The sequence below is a fragment of the Crinia signifera genome, chromosome 8, assembly GCF_055691185.1.
Source record: "Crinia signifera chromosome 8, ASM5569118v1, whole genome shotgun sequence".
NCBI classification, from domain to species: domain Eukaryota; kingdom Metazoa; phylum Chordata; class Amphibia; order Anura; family Myobatrachidae; genus Crinia; species Crinia signifera.
Window position 1 is genome coordinate 121,862,727 of NC_139224.1, and position 11,367 is coordinate 121,874,093.

General features: G+C 42.9%; 2 pseudogenes; one reads left to right on the plus strand and one right to left on the minus strand.

Annotated features, from left to right (window-relative positions):
* Positions 1–5,457: 5,457 nt before the first annotated feature.
* On the minus strand, positions 5,458–5,576 carry LOC146029803 (5S ribosomal RNA; annotated as a pseudogene).
* A 4,935-nt stretch (positions 5,577–10,511) lies between these two features.
* On the plus strand, positions 10,512–10,630 carry LOC146029804 (5S ribosomal RNA; annotated as a pseudogene).
* Positions 10,631–11,367: the final 737 nt, after the last annotated feature.

An 11,367-nucleotide genomic window follows, 5' to 3' on the forward strand; every position in this document is an offset into this window, starting at 1 on the left:
AATAAAGGCTTGAGAAGGATAAGTCTGAGACGCACACTGTATGGAACAAAGCTGAATGCATGCAAGGACATGAACGATTATATTGATAAGATACTATCGATAGCTCAGCAATTGGCATGTGTAGGAGCAAAAGTGGATGAGGAAGAAGTGGCGATGGTAATGCTGCAGAACTTGACAGAAGAATTTGACTTCCTAGTTGTCGCACTGGAGTCAAATGAAACCAAGCTTACAACTGAAGTTGTGAGAGCCAAACTACTACAGTTCCAAGAAAGAATCCACAAGGATGCCATAGCTGAGGGTTCTGCCTTAGTAGCAAAGGGTGCGAAACCCAAGAAATGCACATTCAAATGTTATGTGTGCCACAAAGTAGGGCACAAGGCTTCAGAATGCAGGCTGAAGAACACTAGTGGCATGCACAAGCGGCATGATAAGAAGAACGAGTCAGCACTGAATGTAACAGACAAGCCAAGGAGGGATCTCTGGTACATGGACTCGGGAGCCTCTAGACACTTCAGCTGCAACAAGGAGTGGTTCAATTCTTTAACACAGTGTAACCCCACAACAGTTACCGGGATTGGTGAAAAGGTCCTTACTGCTTCAAATGTTGGGACAATCACAGTGAGACTAAGAATTGAGGGACAGACAGTAGTCACAGATATCCAAGACGTCCTGTATGTACCAGAATTGGGAAGTAACCTCATCGCTATCAGCGTACTCGAGGCAAAAGGCTACAGAGTCCAGTTTGCAAAGGGCAAGTGTATGGTGCATAATGAAAGAGGGACTGTAATTGCTTCAGCAACCCGATGCAACCAACTATACGTCCTAGACACAGAGAAATGTGTAGCTTTGGCAGCCTCTGCTGAAAATGAGTCGATGGAACTCTGGCACAGACGTTTGGGACACTTAGGATATGATAATGTCCAGAAATTAGCTGATGGAATGGCAACAGGAATCACAGTGAAGGACACCGGAAGACCTGTGTGCGAGAGTTGCATAAAAGGCAAGCAGACCCGCAACCCATTTCCCAAGTCAGCAGGCAGAGCAGAAACACAATTAGCTCTGGTGCACACAGATGTGTGCGGACCAATGGAAGAGGAGTCAACCAGTGGTTACAAATACTTCATGACTCTCATCGATGACGCCACAAGAATGACACACGTATACTTCATAAGGAAGAAAAGTGAGGTGGTCAAGAAAATTGTGGAGTACAAGAACCTAGTGGAAACTCAGACGGGCCTAAAGCTAAAGGTCCTGAGGTCCGACAATGGGGGAGAGTACGAAAATGAAGTTCTAACCGACTTTCTCAGAAAACATGGCATAAAGCATCAGCTGACGATGGCCTACACGCCTGAACAGAATGGCGTAAGTGAAAGGGCGAACCGAACAATCGTTGAAAGAGCACGAGCGATGGTGAACGATGCTGGCCTGGAGAAGAGTTTTTGGGCAGAAGCTGTATCTACTGCAGTATACCTGAAAAACAGAACACCGACAGTGGCCGTGAAGGGAAAAACCCCCTTAGAGGCCTGGTCTGGGAAGAAGCCAGACATCAGTCACCTCCGTGTCTTTGGGAGCAGAGCTTATGCGCATATACCAAAGGAGAAAAGGAAGAAACTTGACCCAAAATCAAGACAGTGCATATTGCTAGGCTATTGTGAGGAGAGCAAAGGGTACAGGCTTTGGGATGCAGAGAACAGACGTCTTCTAAAATCAAGAGATGTGATATTTCAAGAGACAGCATCACCCACAAAAGCAAAAGAGCAAGAAAAGCAAGCACTAGTAGAGGTATGTGAAATAGAGAGCATACCTGCAACAGAAAATACTGAAGAAGGAAGCGAACCAACTAAAAGAGCTTCTGTAAGAAGAAACAAGGGCATACCAGCCAGGAGATATGAGGAAGAATATGCGAATATTGCTTTCAGTGAACCTCAGAGTATTCAAGAAGCGAAAGCGTGCAGTGATTGGGCGAAATGGAAATCTGCAATAGACACAGAGCTATCAGCACTGAGAGAGAACGATACTTGGACCATAGTAGATAGGCCAAGCAACCGCAAGACAGTCAAGAACAAGTGGGTCTTCTGCAAGAAGTTAAATTCAGACGGAGAAGTTGCCCGTTACAAAGCCCGTCTTGTTGCTAAGGGATACACACAGAGATCCGGAATTGACTATGGGGAGATATACTCACCTGTTGCGAGGTATAACACTCTCAGGTTAGTAATTGCAGTCGCCACCTTACAAGACTTACTGCTATACCAACTAGACTTCGACTCAGCGTTCCTAAATGGAGAGCTACTTGAAGAAATCTATATGGAATCACCAGATCATTATGATGAGAATGAACTTCAGACAGAGAAAGTGTGTCTTCTGAAGAAATCCATATATGGCCTAAAGCAGAGTGGTCGTTGCTGGTACATAAAATTGGACACAGTACTACTTGAAATGAATTTTATTAGATCAGAGACTGACCACTGCCTTTATCACAAAACTCTGGGAGAAAAGTTGTTCATCATAGCAGTCTATGTGGATGATATACTTATAGCAGGTCACGAAGATCACATCACAAGTGTAAGAGATCAACTGAAACAGAGATTCAAGTTGAAAGACTTAGGTCCAGCCAATCATCTGTTGGGCATGAGAATTGTTCAAAACTTGCAAAAGGGAACAGTCACAGTCGACCAACAAATGTACATCGAGGCAACAATCTTGAAGTATGGGATGGCAGACTCCAAGTCAGTGAATACACCAATTGACAAAAGCATCAAGATTACAAAAGGTATGTCACCAACCACACAAGAAGAAGCAGAGGAAATGCAAGATGTTCCTTACAAGAACGTGGTTGGAAGTCTTATGTATGCAAGTATTGGAACCCGTCCAGACATCACTCATGCAGTCAGTCGGGTGAGCCAATTTGCAATAAATCCTGGAAGACAACACTGGATTGCGGTGAAGAGGATTCTGAGATACCTAAAAGGTACAAGTTCTTTGAAGTTAAAATTCGCCAAGACAAGCAATTCAAATTTGAAAGTCTTCTGCGATGCCGACTGGGGAGCAGATGAAGATGATCGTCGTTCCCACACCGGTTACCTGTTCACACTGGCCGGAGCAGCAGTTAGTTGGGCGAGTAGAAAACAACCAACAGTTGCTCTCTCAACAACTGAAGCCGAATACATGGCTCTTACAGAGACATCAAAAGAAGCACTCTGGATCAAAGAGACTTTGTGTGAGTTAGGTCTACTTTATGAAGAAGAGACTATCAGTATCGCATGTGACAACAGGGGAGCAATAGATCTTTCCTGTACTACCAAGCACCATGGAAGGTCGAAGCACATCGCGATAAGACACCACTTCATCAGAGAACTAGTGGAGAACAAGTCCATCGATGTTGAATACATTGCAAGTGAACAGAATGTCGCTGACATGCTTACTAAAGGACTGTCGACAAACTTGCTTATTAAGTTCGTGAAGGACTGTGGACTTGTCTAAGTTCAAAATGTTGATTTGAAGTTCTGATGTTCTGAATGTCTTTTCTCTCTAACCATATTTTCGGTTACAGGTATCACAAAAGGACAGAGAATTGTATTAAGTTCTTTTATGTAGCCGAAGACAGCCTTGAGCGAGGGGGAGTGTTAGATTGCAGCGCTCAGCGCCTGTCTCCATACACTGTTTAGTGTAAGGCTTACAGTCTGCCTTGTCCCCTTGCAGCCAACGCAGCTAGGCGTCACCCTGAGTGACAGCTCGCTTAAGCGAATAGCAGGGCAGAGACCCCTGACCCTGCTGGCAGCGTTCCCTTTCCTGTGAGGAAGTCCCCGCGTAGTGTGTGCCTCAGAGCGTATGTGACTCCGTCCATGCTGTTTGTAGCTCCACGTGCACCGGAGCGCATAGGAGCAAGTCCCCGCTGTAATCCCGTTACCAGCGTGACCTTTTGCACAGGGAGATCAGTCATCATTGGCAGCAGCGAGACTGGGAGAGATACCGCAGCGTAAACCAGCAAACTGTCATTGACCCTGCACGCGCCAAAACGCTACAGCTAAGTAACAACCAGAGACTGTCGTTCCCAATGTACCAGTTTGTATTACCGCTTGAAGTTAACTACTAAAGTACTGTTGTAACCTACAAGCCTGCCACTTGAATAAACCCTTCATTTGGTTATATCTTCTAAGTGTGAGGTCTGACAACCACACTGCACGTACTTATAGACACTCTGCCAATAGTTTTGACACAGATTGACACTCAGAACCTCTGTTTCTGGACTGTCTACCATCTTCTAGACACAATTTGGACCAATGAATATTTTACATTGGAACTTTCTTTACTCTCATTCAAGAAACTTCCTTGGCGGCTTTACACCTGCAACAGCTATCCAGGTATCACCGATTCTCCCTTGGCACTACCCAAAGAGCTATCACTGAGGAAATAGCATCCTCTCTCATTATTGGGGACTCCAACAGACACTTGGGGTGAGATTTAATAGGACAAGAGATTCAGAAAGTGAGAGATTTGGTAAGAAATCTCCAGTTTTTTTAAAGCAGCAATCATTTACACTGCAAAACCAAACTGGTTTTGCAGTGTAAATGATTGCCGCTTTAAAAAACCTGGAGATTTCTCACCAAATCTCTCACTTTCTGAATCTCTCATCCTATTAAATCTCACCCCTGGTAACTTATACAATAACTTCCTGCATCATGAAACAGATTATAATTGTGTACACTTTTTGAGTTGAAGTAAGAAAAGTAAAGAGGTGATTCCTTGAATCCCGCCCAAGGCAGCCAAGTGCTTGTGAAATTCAAAGTCTTTCCTGATACAGATGAAACAGTGAACAGAGATGGGGTTGGAGATCCGCACAGACTCAAAATTTGTGTATACTTGAAGAACCAACTTGAGAAACTACACTTATTGATAAATTCTGGTAGTTAGAGGGGTTGGTGGTGCGCCCAGCGTTTAAATATCAATGATTGGACACTGGGTTTTTATTTGTCAGGAAGAGGGATCCGACAAAAAAAGAAAGAAAAACGCTTTTTGATCGCACTCTTTTGTTTTGATTAAATTAGATAATTAATACATAACTTTTATTTTAGACTTACTTTAAAATAGGGTGGCACGGGGGATTAATTAGAATTGGGAATATTGAAAATATTAAAATGTAGTGTGATCCTTGTACTGGTGTAGTTCAGGGAAAATTCGCAGATTGGTCACACCTATTGATATGTCATTTAAGCACTGTTTTTATCAGAGGTATAATTACCAATGATAGTAGGCAGTGAAATGATTAGGTTCTCATCTCATACGCAATAATTAATGCTTAATAGCGTTGGATAATATACCTAAATGATAGTATGAGGAGAGAAAGAGTTACACAGCCTCAAAAATGTAAATCTATTTATAATAAACACTCACTCCGGCAGTCATTGTTGCAGGTATTTTATTTGATATTTGATACGGCGGTCCTTACCCCTAATCCCGATGTTGCCACACCGGGGCTTCCCCGGGGGTCTCCCACCTGGGTACTGACCTGGCCCTCCACTGCTTGGCTTCCAAGTTCGGAGAGGGTTTGGGCAGACCAGTGGGGTATGGTGGCAAATCTTTAGGGTTCAGTATCCAATCAAATGTAGCCTGTAGGGCTGCAAGAGGGGATCACTTCACCATGCACAATAAGTGATTTTTTGGCAAAATAGATATGTGTATATGGGCAATTATTGGTTTGGGGGGATTGAGGATCCCTAGATAATCAGGCTATTAGCCACGATGGATATTGATTTTCTCCTAAATAAATTAATTGGGTGGAGAAAATGGGGCAGAAAAGGGGGTGGGCACAGAAATAAATGGTCAAAAACAATTAGCTGTCTGCTAGTGGCAGAGATTTCAAATTTCTTTGAAGCAGATTTTTAGATATACAGTCTTATACAATAATTGCTCCAATTGGGGATTTATTCGTTAAATAGAGAAAAGGTCCCATTTGATGATTGTATCCTTTGAGATATTGCCACACACCATGCGATTTGAGAAACAATAGTTGCACTGATTTAAGGTGAAATTCCTACACTATACAGTAACAGGTTGAGAAGTCAGATTGCCAAGAGTGATCAAATACTTAGTTGCAGTGTTGTAGATAAAGCCTAGATATTTTGTTGCATTTAAGTAACAAAATCGGGCATGTACGCGATGATTGATCAGTGAATGAGACGTACACCCCGTTGCTGTAGGCAGTGGGGGAGCGTCTCTCAAACCTGTTGCCTGCCACACACCATGCGATTTGAGAAAAAAAATAATTGCACTGTTTTAAGGTGAAATTAATACACTATACAATAGCAGGTTGGAAGGACAGATTGCCAAGAGTGATCAACCACTTAGTTGCAGAGTTGTAGATAAAGCCTGGGTATCTTGTTGCATTTAGGTAACCAATAAGGCATGTACGCAGTGATTGATCAATGAATGAGACGTGTACCCCGTTGCCGTGGGCAGTGGGGGAGCGTCTCTCTAACCTGTTGCCGCTGCCTGGGTTAGCGGCTGGTGTGGAGGGAGTCCCGTAATGCTGTTAGAACACAGGGATGTAACTCGCTGACCGCTGGGTGACGGAGCCGGGGATGGACCGCTGATGCCGTCAGGCTGGCTGCTTTGCTGTGCCGGATCTCGCTGGTGAGGGTACGACAGCGTGTGGGAGCCGGAGGCTGCCGCTGGTATACTTTCGTGGTGGCCGGAGGAGTTTAGAGGCTGGAACTGACAGTTGGACACGTGTTTCGCCTAGCGGGCTTCTTCCTGCAGTGCCATTTTGAATAAGGGCAAATGCCCTTGCTTTTATTCACTCTCAGGTTGATGGACAGCCATTTGGACCTATCAGGTATTACTATGGCTATAGGGATAAATTAACGCTATTTGTATCCCTTCTTTATGTTGCTTAGGGTTAAACATCATTGGTATTGGAAAAATTTGAACAAAGTTCATTAATGATGAAAGTGATAAAGATTGGAAAAGGGGATATTTTTTGGGAAACTATAGTTGGAGACAGAAAACCATTTTTACCTAAATAGGCATATGTAGATATAGAGAGCAAAGGGGAAACGTGTTCATGCATTTAAGTACACGTTACTGTTGCCGCGTTACATAGCGGGTCGGTTAGGAGGTGAAGATTGTTGCGCTGATACGTTAATAGCGTTGAATAGCGGGTGGGTCGGAGCGTGAGGATTGTAGCACTGGGGTTGATACCTTAGAAAGGAGGGTATATAGTTGTGATGTGTGGGCTATTTTATGAGCCCGGGGGGGTTTTTTTGGCTGTGTTGTGCCGGTGATGGGGGGAATGAATTCCCTGTGGTTTGCTATGGGGGAAAAAAGGAGGGGAAAAAGGGGAGAAGGGGGGGGGGAAAGAAAAAAGAAAAAGTGGAGGGGTCCGGTTTAAGTGAATGAATAAAGTGATAAGTGAAAATGACAGCAAGTCTCACACTGTGCAACGGTGCTGGTGACATAGGGGAATAGGGACCCCTGAATGTGCAGGATAAAAGCGGTGATTGGTTGAATATTGTGGTAAGCGAGATTAAATATTGCTACAAATATGGTGGTGAGTGGTGGCGCATATTGCGGGATATTAGTATTGTTGCGGCTGGTGAGGGTGAAACAATATGAATAGGGTGTCTAAGTCCTAGGGTTGTCCTCCTGAACAATGGGAGGAGTGATAAAGTAGTGATTTGTACTAATGGGTCTGTGTGGACTGTTGTGCTAGTGAAAAAAGCTAGAGATCCGGTGCAGGGTTTAAATATAAGTTAACCTAGGATGAGGTATGAAATCATCCTTATATAGTTATTTAAGGTCTAAAGATCTCCTGATGAGGTTTGTTCGAGGTCATTGTTTCAAGAAGGATCCATATTTGATGTCCTCATTAAGGCCGTCGGGGGCAAGGGATCCTAAGTTGAAAATCCATTTACTTTCTTTTTGCAGAAGCACTATTTGCTACCTAAGGTTCACAAAAAACTGAGTGAACCTCCTGGACGTCCGATAGTGTCAGGGAATGGAGCCCTAATAGAGAAAGCCTGTATCTTTTTAGATACACATCTCAGACAGCATGTTACATCACTGCCCTCCTACACGCAAGACACCGCAGATGTCCTAAAAAAATTGCATGACGTCTACCTGGATGAAAATGAAATATTGGTCAGTATGGATGTTGAGGCGCTTTATACGTGCATTAGCCATGATTTGGGCATCAAGGCAGTCAAATACTTCCTTGAAATGGAAAATATTGGAGACTTCCAATTGTTTCTTTTGGACCTACTCAACTTTGTCCTCCGCAAGAACTATTTCACGTTCAACAACCGCTACTACATCCAAGGGAGGGGGACAGCAATGGGGGCGGCTTGTGCCCCCACATATGCTAACCTCTTCCTTGTGTGGTGGGAACGCGAGGTCGTATTCAATGAGTCCAATCAGATCTATGATAGTTGCATCACAACATGGATGCGCTACATAGATGATATCTTTATGATATGGAGAGGTAGCGAACAGCAACTCAAAGAATTCATCGACCATTTGAATACCAACACCTTGAACCTCAAGTTAACATATACCCACGATCGTACCAGCATCTCATTCTTGGACCTGAAAATCTACAGAGGAGCCCAAACCCTGATAGAAACAGAACTATTCCGTAAGACAACTGCGACCAACAGCCTTCTCCATCAATCAAGTGCACACTTTCCGCCAACTGTTAACAATATCCCTAAAGGAGAATTCCTAAGACTCCGCAGGAATTGCTCCAACGATGAAACCTTCAAATCTAATTGTAAAGATCTTACCAATAGGTTAAAGGAGAGAGGATACTCGAACAGGGCAATTAAAAAAGCAGAAAGGACCGTGACTTCCACAGACAGATCGAAAATGTTATTCCAAGAAAAAGGATCTCCATCTAAACCCACGGACAACACCATCAGATTCGTAGGTAATTACTGCACAGAATGGAAGGAAATAAAGAACATCATCCAAAACCACTGGCCCATCATCCTCAGCGACAGTGATCTCGCTGCAAAAGTGAAACCACGAGTAGATATGAGTTGGAGGCGTGCTCCAAATCTGAAAGATCAATTGGTACACAGCCATTTCACAAATAAAACCACCAAACTATCTCTCCTCAAAGGTACTCATCCCTGCGGTGGCTGTAAAGTCTGCCCTTTTGTTAACAAGGCCAACACCATCAATGATAAATATGATAATATCATAACTATCAAGGACTTCTTCAACTGCAAAAGTAAAAACGTAATTTACTGCATAACATGCCAATGCAATTTGAAGTACGTGGGTTTAACAACAAGGATGCTCAAACAGCGAGCCCTTGAACATCTGGGTAACATCCGAAACGCTCCATCAGATCTTATAAAAATGAAAAAACTGACTACTGTAGCTCGACATTTTCTTAAAGTGCATGAAGGAAAACCAACTGGGTTCCAGATACGTGGTTTGGAACAGATCCACCTAGGACTCAGGGGTGGGGACGTTAACCAGGTGCTTCTGCAAAATTGCTAATTGTTTTTGACCATTTATTTCTGTGCCCACCCCCTTTTCTGCCCCATTTTCTCCACCCAATTAATTTATTTAGGAGAAAATCAATATCCATCGTGGCTAATAGCCTGATTATCTAGGGATCCTCAATCCCCCCAAACCAATAATTGCCCATATACACATATCTATTTTGCCAAAAAATCACTTATTGTGCATGGTGAAGTGATCCCCTCTTGCAGCCCTACAGGCTACATTTGATTGGATACTAAGTGGTTGATCACTCTTGGCAATCTGTCCTTCCAACCTGCTATTGTATAGTGTATTAATTTCACCTTAAAACAGTGCAATTATTTTTTTTCTCAAATCGCATGGTGTGTGGCAGGCAACAGGTTTGAGAGACGCTCCCCCACTGCCTACAGCAACGGGGTGTACGTCTCATTCACTGATCAATCATCGCGTACATGCCCGATTTTGTTACTTAAATGCAACAAAATATCTAGGCTTTATCTACAACACTGCAACTAAGTATTTGATCACTCTTGGCAATCTGACTTCTCAACCTGTTACTGTATAGTGTAGGAATTTCACCTTAAATCAGTGCAACTATTGTTTCTCAAATCGCATGGTGTGTGGCAATATCTCAAAGGATACAATCATCAAATGGGACCTTTTCTCTATTTAACGAATAAATCCCCAATTGGAGCAATTATTGTATAAGACTGTATATCTAAAAATCTGCTTCAAAGAAATTTGAAATCTCTGCCACTAGCAGACAGCTAATTGTTTTTGACCATTTATTTCTGTGCCCACCCCCTTTTCTGCCCCATTTTCTCCACCCAATTAATTTATTTAGGAGAAAATCAATATCCATCGTGGCTAATAGCCTGATTATCTAGGGATCCTCAATCCCCCCAAACCAATAATTGCCCATATACACATATCTATTTTGCCAAAAAATCACTTATTGTGCATGGTGAAGTGATCCCCTCTTGCAGCCCTACAGGCTACATTTGATTGGATACTGAACCCTAAAGATTTGCCACCATACCCCACTGGTCTGCCCAAACCCTCTCCGAACTTGGAAGCCAAGCAGTGGAGGGCCAGGTCAGTACCCAGGTGGGAGACCCCCGGGGAAGCCCCGGTGTGGCAACATCGGGATTAGGGGTAAGGACCGCCGTATCAAATATCAAATAAAATACCTGCAACAATGACTGCCGGAGTGAGTGTTTATTATAAATAGATTTACATTTTTGAGGCTGTGTAACTCTTTCTCTCCTCATACTATCATTTAGGTATATTATCCAACGCTATTAAGCATTAATTATTGCGTATGAGATGAGAACCTAATCATTTCACTGCCTACTATCATTGGTAATTATACCTCTGATAAAAACAGTGCTTAAATGACATATCAATAGGTGTGACCAATCTGCGAATTTTCCCTGAACTACACCAGTACAAGGATCACACTACATTTTAATATTTTCAATATTCCCAATTCTAATTAATCCCCCGTGCCACCCTATTTTAAAGTAAGTCTAAAATAAAAGTTATGTATTAATTATCTAATTTAATCAAAACAAAAGAGTGCGCCCAAAAAGCGTTTTTCTTTCTTTTTTTGTCGGATCCCTCTTCCTGACAAATAAAAACCCAGTGTCCAATCACAGATGAAACAGTGTCACCCATGTCCATAAAGTGGTAAAAATGTTTAAACCAATCAATTATTGTAGTTTTAAAACCAGAATAATGGCTTTAGCTGCAATGTTAAGGTGTCTTAGTGGAGAATGTTATATGAACTAATGGGTTTAGACATTATGGGGGTTATGCTGGTTGATTTGCAAGGCTGCAAATTCACAGCCTTGTGAGTCCACCAGACACCGCCCGCTGAAT